At 44.5% G+C, this 13,724-nt stretch overlaps 2 long non-coding RNA genes across 4 annotated transcripts; one reads left to right on the forward strand and one right to left on the reverse strand.

The window, feature by feature from the left end:
* Window positions 1-608: 608 nt before the first annotated feature.
* Window positions 609-6,952, forward strand: LOC115296828. 2 transcript variants are annotated; one of them, XR_003911080.1, is made up of 3 exons: window positions 609-779; window positions 967-1,029; window positions 6,840-6,952. It is a non-coding gene; the product is annotated as an uncharacterized LOC115296828 (long non-coding RNA). The 2 variants fall into 2 exon arrangements; XR_003911079.1 differs by lacking the exon at window positions 609-779 and having other exon boundaries at window positions 808-1,029.
* Window positions 5,412-12,281, reverse strand: LOC115296829. Of its 2 annotated transcripts, none has more exons than XR_003911081.1 (3): window positions 12,153-12,281; window positions 5,953-6,082; window positions 5,412-5,448 (listed from the first exon to the last, which is right to left on the reverse strand). It is a non-coding gene; the product is annotated as an uncharacterized LOC115296829 (long non-coding RNA). The 2 variants fall into 2 exon arrangements; XR_003911082.1 differs by lacking the exon at window positions 12,153-12,281 and adding an exon at window positions 7,296-7,380.
* Between the last annotated feature and the right edge of the window lie 1,443 nt (window positions 12,282-13,724).

The raw sequence follows: 13,724 nt of genomic DNA on the forward strand, positions 1-13,724 counted from the left end.
CTATTGGAGCAGTCCGGTTAAGGCGCAGTGGCTTCTTGGGCTAGCCTCATAGCAGAAAAGGGGGTGAGAAGTGGTTGGATTAAGGCTATATTTGGAAGATAAAGCTGACTTCCAAGGAACTGATGTGAAAGAATGAGAGAGATCTGGGCTGATTCCCAGATACTAGACTTGAACCACAGACTGAACAGTAATGCCATTATTATGACAGTAAAGAGGAGGGTCAGAATGGTTGGTATCAGGATTGTTGGCCATGTAAGTGGAGATGCCCAGCACACAGGTAGACTCACAGTGTCAAGATCGGGACCACTCCTGGGAGGTAACATCGGTATAAAGCATAAAGTAAGATGCATTATGTAAAGCATCCAATTCAGTTTTGCTAAATTGAAAAAAAAGTTTAATCTTAATAACAAGTGCTATTCACTGGTTTTTGTGAAATTAGATCTTGAAAACTTTTATTTAAATGGCTGTTAAGCTACTTCTATTGACACATAAGTGTTGGCTCGGTAAAAACTATCATTTGTCCGTTGTCAGAAAGAAGTGAGGATTCCGTTGCAGTATCTGACAATGGTTTCCATACCAACAAAACCCACACAGCGCAGAGTCCTTGATTCTAGATAACGTGCTGTTTCACTGGCTCACGTCTTGTGATGGGCGTAGTTAAAATCCTTTCTTCCGGAAGAAAAAAAGAGAGAGAGAAGAATCCAGGGTGCCTTATTTTTCTCAACACATCCAATGCTCTCCAAGCTGGCCTGGCACTGATTATGATAAGCTGATTTTAGGTAGATTCCTCTGTTCTGCTCTGGGAAGATCCTGGTGCTGCCATCAGGGAGCTTCTAGTTTGGGAGCGACAAGGTTAACACGCAGGAGACACAGGCAATGGCAATGTAGCTGACTGAGTGAACAGGACAACACTATGTGTGTTTTTTCATCTGTGTTCTTGGTTGCTCTTCTCCTACATGTTCCCAGCACTGGTGATACCTTCTAGACGAGCTACTGTCAGGGGAGAACAAATCATCCAAAACCAAAGAGGTTTGTGAAATTTCTAACTGTGTTTCTAAATGCAGGGTAGGCACAATCATCTGAAAGCTAGATTTCTAAAAAAAAAAAAAAAAAAACCAAAGCAAAGAAACATGGGTTCCATGGAATTCTAAGAGCTGAGCTTTAGTGATCAAGAACCAAGTTTGGTGGACTGAGCACTTAGTTTGGACTAACTTCCACAGAATAGTAAGGAATGCCAGTCGATGTATCTACCTTTCCATCCAAAAAGGAAATGAAGATTTACCAGTGAGCAAGAGGAGAAGATTCACAGAGGATAAGACAGGGTACTTAATAAGAATAAGGTGGCTGGTGGCAAAATCTGGTCCCTCCTGTGGTCAAACCTCATGTGGAATGTGGTAAAAGACACTCATTAGGTTTAGGAGCACCTTCCAAGGCAGAGATCAAGAGGACAGTGAGTCTCATAGAAAAGCTTTGATTTTGAAAGCCATTGGAGCAACTTGGCTCTTGGATCTGGATTAGCAATGACTGAGGGAAATGGCTGAGCAGACAGGACTTAGCAAAGCCTTGTGAATCCTGTATAGGACTGAATAATGAGAAGCAATTGAGAGTTTCGGATACCTAGGCAGGGGTGTAGAGGGAGTATAGGAGCTGGTAAGTCACGAGAGGTCTAGGAGCAAGCAGGCAGGAGGACCCAGCAGTGTGGGCTCCATGGCTGATGGGGGCCAGGTCAGAGCCCAGAGTCCTCAGCAGCGCCACCAGCCCTCCATGTCTAAGGCCAGGCAGGAGAGTAGATGCCTTATGGATGCCAGCCACAGATTTCCAGAGTCCAGAGCATGATGGCACAGTGGCCATCAAAGGCAAAGGACTGCATAAAACCCCAGATTATTATTATTACTTTTCATGTTTATTATCTTTGACAGAGAGAGACAGAGCATGAGCAGGGGAGGAGCAGACAGAGAGGGAGACACAGAATCTGAAGCAAGCTCCAGGCTCTGAGCTGTCAGCACAGAGCCCAACGTGGGGCTTGAACCCACGAACCATGAGATCGTGACTTGAGTCAAAGTCAGAAGCCTAACCAACTGAACCACCCAGGTCCTCCAAAACCCAGATTATTTCTGAGTTCCCTACATACTGAGGTCACTCCCAGGGGAAAAAGGGAGAAAACTCTGAATATGACTGCCTCCTTAGAAAAAGACGCAACATTTTAAACTGGAAGTGAGGAGTTACCTTAACATGGAACTATTAAGAGCTTTAGGTTACCCGTTATCAAAAAACATGAACTTTACAAATGGAACTGAGCTGACTTTAATCACAGGAGAATTCAAAATGTCACATTTCTTTATATTTGATTTGTGGTTATAAATTTTGAACTGGCTGCATGGCCTGAGTTATGTTACGCCGACCAAAAGTTCCACAGCATTTCAAAGTTGAGAGACCATGAGGGAGGCCAGGAATGATCAGGTAATGGTTAGGAAGGAGGTGAAATGAGGTGGCCTCCCCTGCAGCCTGGGCCCCATCAGAGAGGGGAGTGGGGCACTGGGTCAGAGGCAGGGCCGGAGCTGCATAAGTAGAAACCTGCTGGATGAGACGGGTCCCTGTGATCAGAGGGCTCATGTGAGATGTGAAATTACATGCTGGGAATGATGAGCCCCACCGCAGAGAAGTTCACAGTTACCTTTCTTGCCCTGCCCATGTGCCCCAGAGAGATTACTCCTAATGTTACTGATGGGAGGTCAGTGCTGTGGGACCTCCCTGCCTTCTGATGGCACCCTTGATTGAATGGAGTGAGTGTTATACATACAGAACCCAAACAGGCCAACATGGAGCCCTCTCCCAGGGGTCTTGGATTGGGATCCAAGGACTCTAGTTCATTGACTCCCAAAGTTTAGTGTACACAAGAATCATGTGAGATTCCCAAGCTCTAAAGCCATATGGGTAGGACTGGAGCTGAAAAATATTTGATCCTCAGGATCTCTGATCTTCAGGATGTATCTGGTACAGCAGGTTTGAAGCACAGGATACATTTAACAAGGAATGTTAAACAATGTTAACAGGATACTTTTAAAACAGGAAAGCCACAGATCACAAACTGAGGCCTCTGGGCTGGGCTGGTTCTCTAGAGCTAAGGTGGCCATTTTTAGCTATATAAATGGTGACACAGAAGAAGGAGGTCTGTCTATTGAGAGAAGCATAAGGCCAACACGTACAGAGATATTGTGTGGCAGGTGGGAAGCTTCCTGACCAATCACCAGCCCCCTAACCATCCCCCCTTGCTTGCTTCACTCTAGTAGAGACTAGAAACTCTAAACACCTGTGCCCAGTCTCCTCTGAAATCAGGAGGTCATATGATATACTTCTGGTCACTGAGAGGTATATGGAAGTCTGCTTTGTTGGGGGGAGCACGTTTTGGGAGAGCTTTGGTCTTCACGATGGAAAGGTAGCCACAGGGGACAGTTGCCCATCGTTGCTCTTCTTTCTGCACAACGTCTGGAGCAAGATGTCTGTAATCCATGAAGCAAGAGATACAAGCAGAGTCAACACACCAAGAATGTAGAGCAGGAGAAAGGCCTTCAGTCACAGAGCCAATGCCCTCCTTCTTACTGGTGGCACATGTATACAATGGAGTATGTTTACATCTTTAGTGACTTCATAGAAGTGTAATGATGACCAGAGGGATAAAATTGTGGGTGAGCATACCTTCCAGGGAGTCCTGGAGCTGTATCAGTGACTAGAAAGGACCACTCAGTGCCCCTGGTCTCACCCAGCCACTAGGGAAAAACAGTTGAGAGCAAGAAGGAGGGTACCACTCAGAAGCAATCCCAACAGAGGCAAGGGGTGCCTGGGCATCTCAATCAGTTGAGTGTCTGGATTAGGCTCAGGTCATGATCTCATGGTTGGTGGGTTTGAGCCCTACGTTGGGCTCTGTACCAACAGCTCCGGGCCTGGAGCATGGAGCCTGCTTCTCCCTCTCTCTCTGCCTCTCCACAGCTTGCACTCTGTCTCTCCCTCAAAAATAAACATTAAAAAAATTTTTTTTTAAACGGGCATTCTCAGATCATTAAAAAGATCCAAGAAAAAAGATCTGTTGGGTTTTCCTTACTGATATAATAAACTACCTGTAAGACATACATAATTATTCTATAGATGAGGTCACTGTATTATAGTTATAGGCAATAAGAATGTAAAGACTTCCAGTTGCAAAATAAGAAAAGGGAAAGAAAGAAAGGGAAGAAAGAAAGAAAGAAAGAAAGAAAGGAAGGAAGGAAGGAAGGAAGGAAGGAAGGAAGGAAGGAAGGAAGGAAGGAAGAAAGAAAGAAAGAAAAAGAGAAAGAGAGAAAGAAGAGTAGGAAACTAAACTCAGTAGGAAAGGTGATTAAACCCCTCTGGCGAAACCCAAAACACGAGAGCGCAGCCCCAGAAGGAACTGAGTCTGAACAGTGGCTCAGGTTTGAATCACCATGGCCCTTACGACCAGGTTCAAGGACCCACCCAGGTGAAGGAGGTTGCAGCTGATGTGAAAATCTTTGGGAGGGTACAATTGCCAAAAACCTAGGAAGGCAGACTTCTTAAAAACCTTTAAAAAATGAGATTAAGAAGCAACATCAAATCTATTGAATTTTTAAAATTGGGACTAATGAGAAGGTTTTTAAAATAGTTTTAGAACCACAGTGACATTTTGTGTTGTTTTGTTTGCTTCCCAAGGTATTAAATCGTGTATTCGTTTCCTGTGTCTGTACAAATCAGTACACTCTTGGTCACTTAAAACAACAGAAATGGGTTCGCTCACAGTTCTGGAGGAGGGCAGAAGTCCGAAATCAAGGTCTGGCTGTCTCCAGGACCTCTGTATCCCTTGCCTCCTCCAGCTTCTGGAAGCTACTGGCATTCCTTGACAAGTGACCACATCACTCCAATCTCTGCCGCTGTGGTCACATGGACTCCTCCTCTTCTGTGTATCTGTCCCCTCTCCCACTCTCTTTCGCTTATAAGGACACTTGTGATTGGATTAAGACCAGGCCAGATAATCCATAATAATCTCCCCACATCAAGACATTCAGTTAAATCAGCAAAGATCCTTTTTCCTCTCAAGGTTACATTTAGGTTCTAGGAATTAGGACCTAAAATCTTTGGGTGGTCAAAAATCAGCCTGCTGCAAAGAGGTACCAAGAAAATTTTATATACTTGACATGTGATTTTAGATACATTTAAATTTATAAATCTATGTGTAACAGCTTAGGGAGTTATATTTTTATTTATTTAGTCAGGAAGTCTGTGAATATTTAAAGGAATGCTGCTTGTGAATTTTAGGAGCACCTGGGTGGCTCAGTCAGCTGAGCGTCCAACTCTTGATTCCGACTCAGGTCATGATCCCAGGGTCATGGCAGCGAGCCCTGCGTTGGGCTGGGTGCCGAGCATGAAGCTTAAGATTCTCTCCCCACTTGCACTCTCTCTCTAAAGAGAAAACAGAGAAGTTAATTTTAAATAAATAAGATTAATCAATTAGACTTTCAACAAAGTGCAAATGGTAATCAATATTCTTCTCCACACAAAAGTCTCTTGGATTTTAACAAGTGTAACATTTTATACTTGATGTCTCTTTTGATTTACTGTGGGGAGGGGGAGGTTTCAGGAACCTTCCTAGACTATTTCTCATTTCTGACGTAAAATGTGAGGAAGAAATTGGAATTCATACACAAAGCAAACATGTGCACGCCCGCCTGCTTTTCCCATTCATGGCAAGAGCCAGGGAAGTGGGAGGGGGCGGGGCCCGCTGGGTCACTGACAGCGGTGGACCCTGGGGCAGGGGGCCAGCTGCAGCTACTCTTACAGCCTCTGAGGTCACCAGCTGCTGTTTGCCTCATAATGACTCGTGTCTTGTGCTTGTGGGTTTTGGTTCCTTTACCAGTGGGTCACAGGGCTGCTGCAGAACACTTTGTTTTGTTTATTTTCACTGACCGTGCTAGCTGTGTTCTGGGTTTTAAAATCTCCTTTCTGGAGGATATTTGGGGAAATGCATGTGTACAGTAGATTCGGTTCCATGGGGCACGCGCCTGACTCAGGATCGCCCATCCTTGTCCATCAAGTTCTGAAGAACAAAAAGCAAAACAAAACGGTTTTACCCTAAGGCATCAGCTCCCCTCCTCAGCATATTCCTAAAAGCATTTCCTTTCCTTGTCACTGGCGCTTCTTTCCTCCCAAGATTTCCCACCCATGCCTCCTCGGGGTTCTCTGCGTGCCTGAGCAGAGAGCTGGTCCACCTCGTAGAACCTGCATAAGTTGGGCAAAGTGGGGTTGTCCGGGGAAGTGGAGGTTCAGAGGCACTTCGAGTGTCTCTCCTGCGTATTGCCATTTTGGTTATTTTGTGTCTACTGAAACCACATCCACCACTGAAGATTTTTCCTTTAGTCCTCTTTCAGTTTGCTATGTGGTCAAAATGTTGGGCCAACGCTTTATTTCATGTTACTTTCATTTTTGAGAATGACTTTGTTGCAAACAATGCAGGGCTGAGTCATAATAACTCAAGGTCATTAATTCATAGGTTACACCAAATGCTACAGAGTATTACTAATTATGTTGTACATATATGGCCTTTGAGGTTCAGGACATGTTATACATAAGAACTCAGTCAGCTCCCTTATAATCAATTCAACATGCCTGGCACTTGTTTGTTTTTTTTTTTTTTTGCAGCTGAGGAAGTTGGAGGAGATACCTTAAGTGATATACTTTGGGTCACAAAGAGGCGTCCTGGTCAGAGAAGAAATACGCTCTTTTATGATGACTAGATAATGTATAAACCACTTCAAACGAAAAAACACCTAATGCTGATATTTTTTTTTTTTTAGTAACTAAAAGCATTTCCTGAATTCTCTGGAAGTTTCCTTGGACATCTTCCACTGGAGTACAAATGAGCCCCAATCCAACTAATTCTTGGAAAAGAAATAAAGTTACGAAAGGACTACATGGCATGTTTCTTTGGGTTTTTGTTTGTTTGTTTGTTTGTTTGTTTGTTTCTTCAGGAGTGTGTGGATGCATGTGACACAAAAAGTAGGCACCCAAGAGCATTCTATAAAATTCAGGGGGATGAGGGAGGAGCTCAGTTAATGATCAAGACACTTCTAATTGGGAAGGTAACAAAATTTGCTTTTTTATTCCTACTAATTAGTGTGTTTTCTAATATTAGGGCTTCCAGCTCCTTAGAAAATGACCGTAGCAAGTTGGAGGCGTGTGCAGAAATAGCAGAGATTTGGAAATCTCCAGAGAGTTTCAAGTTCCTGGTTGAAGATTATATTTAAACACACCTTGACAGCTTAGTCACTCGCGTGCCTGGGCATTGTAGGCATTTGCCGTCTGGCTGCAGGCTTCCTCTGTGGAAATTTCTTTTAGTGCTATTGAGAACAATGTATATGAAATCACAAAAGTCAATACAAAAGGTAGTGACTAACCTGAAATGCCTTGAGAGAAAATGGGGAAATTTCACAAAGGTCCCACCAGGGCTATAAATTAATGTGTCTTGCAATTTTGGGAAATGATCGTATAAGCACATGGGATCAAGGAATAGGCAGATTGGGAAATTTTGTTTCCCAGTGAGTCTTGATAGCTAGCAACCATATCAAGTCATCCCAAAGCCAGCGTCACCAACAAATCCCCACAGACTGGGCCTGCGCTACCCCAGAAGACATGACAAAACTCACACAGGGATCCTCACTTGTGTGCGGCAAAGTGCTCTTCAAAACCATGGTTTTCAATCAAAATAAAATTTAAAACTCTTATATAGTTGGGTACACACACACATCAGTATAGATATCCTTATAGAATACAGTATAAAGAACGTAGAATTAAGAGCCAGAACACCCGGATTGAGAACAATCATGACCCCTGTCCCTCTGGAAATTTTCTGAGCTTCAGTTTCCTGTTTGTAATGTGGAATTTAATGCTCTCCTTTATTAGGTTGTTATGAAACTTCAAATGTGGAAATCAATGTGAAGGCACTTTGTAAACTAGTTATTTATAGGTAACTATTATGTCCAGCATTATAAGAAAACTGAGTATAATGTGAAAACCTCTATCTCCACTGATACTATGGCCATACTTACAAAACATGCAAAACAAGACCAAGTCTAGAGTTAAAAGTCAGAGAGTGAGGGTAAGGGCTACAGTCCTACATGCCTCCTTATTTTATTCTCTTTGCTGGACAACTTGGAATAATGCAGGAGCCATAGGTGATTCTCCACATTCCCCGCCCCCTCCTTTTTCCACCAGAGGTTCCTTTGGATTAATAATACCCTTAATAAGATGAAGATATGGTCTTTATGGCTGAGGCGATTAAGCCTGCATGCATTCTTTTTTTTAAACAATATTTTATTTTATTTTTTAAAATTTTTTTAAAGTAGTTATTGTCAAATTGGTTTCCATACAACACCCAGTGCTCTTCCCCACAAGTGCCCTCCTCCATCACCACCACCTCTTTCCCCCTCCTCCTTCCCCTTCAGCCCTCAGTTCGTTTTCAGTATTCAATAGTCTCTCAAGTTTTGCGTCCCTCTCTCTCCTCAACTCTCTTTCCCTCTTCCCCTCCCCCTGGTCCTCCATTAGGTTTCTCCTGGTCTCCTGTTAGACCTATGAGTGCAAACATACGGTATCTGTCCTTCTCTGCCTGACTTATTTCGCTTAGCATGACACCTTCTAGGTCCATCCACTTTCACCTGTAGGCATTCGAGTCAGGCTATCGAGGTTCAGGTTAGGGTCCTGCCATTTACTGGCTTGTAACCTTAGAAAACTGCTTGGTCTCTTTGCATCTCGTTTCGCCCAGGTGTGAAATGGGGATGATAAGGGTCCCTATGTAGAAAAGTCTCAGTAAATGTTGCTAAAGCATAGTCTGAATGACCTCAACCAGCTAAAAAGACCAGCAGTATGTAGAGAATATTTTCTTTCTGTTTAATACCTGAATAAGCTGATTTTTCCTGTCAGAGCAACACAGCTGCTAGTCCCCACAGAGTCCACAGGCACACCAGGCAAGGACATCCATTCCTCAGGACACTGTCCTACCCCAGTGAGGGGGGAAGAGTCTCTAATGACAACAGTGTAACTGGTATCCCCTAGAATTGAGCAGTGAACAACTTGTTCAACCTTATATGACAGTCCTTTTCTGAAACTCAGTCTTTTTTTAAGAAAAAAAAAGTCAGTTGTTGGTTTAGACCTTGCCAACCCCTCCTAATACTGAAATATTCGCTTCATTTTTTTTCTTTTTCTTCTACATCTGCAGATGGGCTTTGGGTCAGAGACCTCATCCCAGCCTAGGGCCTTGAACTGGGCCAAGGAGAAAGAATGAACCAGACACAGTGTAATCTCAGGGACAGGGACAGATAACAGAGCACTTGGCAAACACACAGGCTTGCAATTTCTGGCCAGGTTAACACCCTTCCAACCACCTCTGCCCACAGAGAACTGGGAGCAGGTACCACACAGCATGAGCGTCCTTCTCAGAAGAGCCTTTATTTGGAGCAAGGATGCTTTTGCCTGCCTCTCATCCCACTAGCAAAAATAACAATTTTGATACGGTTGAAAACATGACACCTAAAGGCAGAAAAAGCAGACAGAGGAAGTCCTAATGGGAATTAGGAGTCAAAAGGGACAAACAGGACCCAAGCCACCACACTTCCTTCTCAACCACTCACTGCTCTCAGGACCCCGGCCCAGACAGGCTGGACGACATGGCCCAGACTCCTTCCCGGCTCCAGGTCCTTATCTTCTCTCTCGCTTCTAGCCCCTTCTCTAGCCTCCCCGGTGCCCCTTTGCTTTGCACCATCGTAAAGGAACTGTGCTTTTGGCCCCCAAATCACTGAGCAGCAGTGGAGCCACCTGCTGTCCGCATGTGTCTTAAGGGGTGACCCCTCGATTAGCCCCACCATGTACCTTTGGGGGCGGTTTAGCAGTTTACGCCTCAGCAAGAACAGGAACCAAGAAGTTCCCTTCTCACAGGATTGTAACTTGACCTCCTTCTCAGAACAGAGATAAGAGGGATGTGGTTTTTACTTACAGGCCTAAAGGCACATCATACGTTCATTTTAGAGATGCCAAAAAATGGAAGCCTCAGAGAGAGATTTTCTAAGCGGTTTTTTAAGGAGAGTCTCCTAGGGTGTCTTAAAACCCAGGGACAAGGAAACGACACCTGAGTGTCAGGACAGCCAGGAATTTCCTGAGAGGTTTCAAAGAGATCTCTGCACATAAATCACCCTGGGAAGACTGAGTGTGCAGATGAAGATCGTGCCTTAGACAAGCAGAGTACTTTGGTTTACAAAGGACTTTCATTTTTACAGTCTTTTCTGATCTATTGAACTGATGGGGGAGTCAGGCTGTGTATGATAATTTCCATTTTAGAGGTGACAAAATGCATGCTCCGAGAAGCACTTAGTGACTTATAGAATCCCACAGCAAGCCAGGGGTGTGTGAGTAGACTTCTCTTTCTGGACTCCTAATATTCTGCTCTTTCTACAAAAGGAGGAAGGTCTGAGTGTGGAGGGGAAACCAGAGAGCAGGAGAATGGCGTCCCCCGCTCTGCCTGAGGAGTTACTGCAGCAGAGTTGCTCTGGGGCCACAAAACATCTATTAGACTCCTTCTATTTGTGCAGGTACACCAGCCTCGGGTCCCTGCGATGAGGCTTCCTGACTGCTCTTCTAGAGAACTCCTCTCTGCAGCAGGAGATGATCGGACATGCCCCAGAGTCCAAGGTTCTCCCTCAACACCTCACCCTCAGTGTCTCCTCTAGCTCATTACATTTATGACCACTGCAGATACCCGGAAGGGCAACACTGTCATCCCTTCCTCGGTCACCGGCCGCGTCCTCAGCACACGCTCTGTGCCAGGCCGTGCCAGGTGCCCAGAACACGAGACACAGGAGGGGTTAGGTCATGCGTGCAGTGGAAGGATGTTAAGATGGAAACAAGCAAGTGCAGACTGTGTATAGAGGACAGTGAAGGGAGGGGTGGGGAAGGGGAATGTCCCATAGCAAACACATTGCCAATTTCCTAAGCTCAGAGGAAGAAAGGGGTAAGATTATGCTTAGGGTGGCTGCCATGTCCGAGTCCTGAAGGACATCACTGCAAGAAGGGCTGAGGCCTCGCACAGAGGGGCAGTGCCAAGCTGACAAGAAGGCAGTGGGTTCCGGCGTCTGGCATATCTGAGTTCAAACCTGGGCTCCGCAGTGCTCCCTGCACGGGGCTGGCCACAGTCCTGCAAGTGTGCCCTGTTGGCTGGTGCCTACAAAGGGGCTGTAGTAGTACCCGTGACACAGTGCTCTGAGAGCATTAACGGCCTGGGCTTTAATGCAGGGACCTTCAGGGTTCTGACCCTGGAACCATCCCTAACGCTGGACCCTGGGAAAGTTAATTCATTTACAGCTCCAGGGGCTCATCCATTAAAAGAACCAAGAACAGATTTGCCTTCAAGGGTTATTGTGAGGATTAGGTGATCTAATGTGTATAAAGTCCTGAGTACAGGCCCTGGCAAGTGGCAAACACTCAGTGAATCTTGTCAGCGTCAAGCTGTCTACGTGTCCTCCACCATAAGGGCGGAATTCGTCAAGGCAACACCTTCATTTCCTTTTCACACTGGAGTTTGTGCTTCTCATGTAAACACCAGAGCAAAACAAAACTTTCCTCACTCCCCTCGCCTCCTCCTCAGTGGTGCAGGAGATCAGGCCATCCCCAAATCTACCACTTTGACATCAGGATTACTTTGAGCTGAAGGCAGCTGGAAAGAAGCAGGCACAAGAAAAAACGTGCCGCACCACAGTTGGCCACCCTCAAAGCCTAAACCCCTTTTCCTGCATCCTGTCTCTTCTCTACAAAGTTATTGTTATTAAGTTGCTAGCGAAGCCCCAGTTCTAACCACCCCTCTGTGTTACTCATCACTGGTGCTCCCACATGTATGTGCCATGCACACATCAATAAACGCTGTTTTTCTCTTCGTGTCAGTTTAATTTGCAGGGTTTCAGCCATAAAATCTAGGATTGAAAAAAGGTTTTCCCCCCTCCACCACAGTTGACCAGTTGTCCATGACAACTCTAGTTCTGAACTATTGGCAGGAACCAGATACTCCCTACGCCTATGGGGGTGTGGGTCCCAAAGGCATATGTGTCCAAATCCGGGTCTTCTCTCACCTGTTTGCTTCTACATCTCCTGTGGATTCAGCATGAGGCTGTCTGAGGAACGGTGTTTACCCACAGTGGACACTGGTCTTAGGACAGCTCACCAATGGCCGTAATAGTTGTCACCATCACCAACACTAATATCACTTTGATCAGCAGGGACCCATGGAGTTTCATGGAAGATGACCTTGAAGCAAGCTCAGTGTTTGTGAAAATAATGACTGTGACATTTAGAGTTCTCTTGTGAGTTCATATTTAGTGTTTCGTAAATTTGGCAAGTTCTAAAGACATCACTGGATGAGGAACAGACAACTGGAGTCAGCATTTTCTGGCATACAAAGCAGTGAGCTATGAAGGTTGAAGGCACATCAATGGAGTTTACAATGTGTCTCAAAAAGAAAGGCAACATATGATGACTGCAAAACATCAGCAATCCCAACATAGTTTCCAGAAGACATAGCTCACCCAGCGCCTTTGGGCTGCAGTTATTGTGTATTTGGTGCAGTGGATCAGAGACCTGAGGTCAAAGAATTATAATATGCATTGACCCAGGGCTGCCTGGGAGGCTCAGTGGTTAAGCATCCAACTTCAGCTCAGTTCACAATCTCACAGCTCATGGGTTCAAGCCCTTCATTGGGCTCTGTGCTGACAGAGCCTGGAGCCTGCTTTGGATTCTGTGTCTCCATTTCTTTCTCTCTTTGCCCTTCCCTTGCTCGTACTCTGTCTCTCTCTCTCTCAAAAGTAAGTAAACATTAAAAAAATTTTTTTAATATGCATTGACTCAAATTCCAGGAGAATAAGCCAATGTCCAACTAGAATACATTCTCCTAGATCACAGTTCTCCCTCCTTCCCACCTTTGGCTCAGAGAATGGATTCTCACAAATGTTAGAGATGACAGATTTCTGAATTAATGTTTTTCTATGGAGAGATCTGCACACACGTGATATGTATGAACAGATGTGGATATTATCAATAAAGATAAACTTGTATATATTTTATAGGACCAAGACTGAGCTTTTTGGTACAATAGGAACTACTGAGGAACTAGAACCTTTGTGTCTCTACCATTAATGGTAAAAACCATTTTAAAAATGTATGAACCATTAGCCACTGACTTCCTCTGAAAATGAGTCCAACATGTATATTCTACATGAAGAGAGAGCCAAGCACTTATTTCCAGGATGACTAAGTGTGTATGTGTATGTGTGTAAAAGTTTATTTTATAAGGTCATATAATTCATGGGAAATTATACCTAGGTTAATACTGATTATGCTACACTGAATAATCATCTACTGTCTCAATTATATATTTCCATTGTCACAGCCTTTTTTTTTTTTTGCTGTCTAAGTCTATAAGGAGCTGTTTAGCCTGCACATGTGGACAGAATTGTCTGAGGATGTATTGTCATAGCTTCTAGCCACAGCCAGAAACTCCTGTCCCATAGGCACAATGTCCAGCTCACTTGAGAGGAAAAGTAAAAGATACCCTCCATACATCGCAGAGCCTTCTCAACACATTGCATGTAGGTTCATACTCCATCTAAGTGGTCAAAAATTCATGAAAATTCATACTTCTTGAAAAT

Source organism: Suricata suricatta, chromosome 7 (genome assembly GCF_006229205.1).
Source record: "Suricata suricatta isolate VVHF042 chromosome 7, meerkat_22Aug2017_6uvM2_HiC, whole genome shotgun sequence".
Classification (NCBI taxonomy): Eukaryota; Metazoa; Chordata; class Mammalia; order Carnivora; family Herpestidae; genus Suricata; species Suricata suricatta.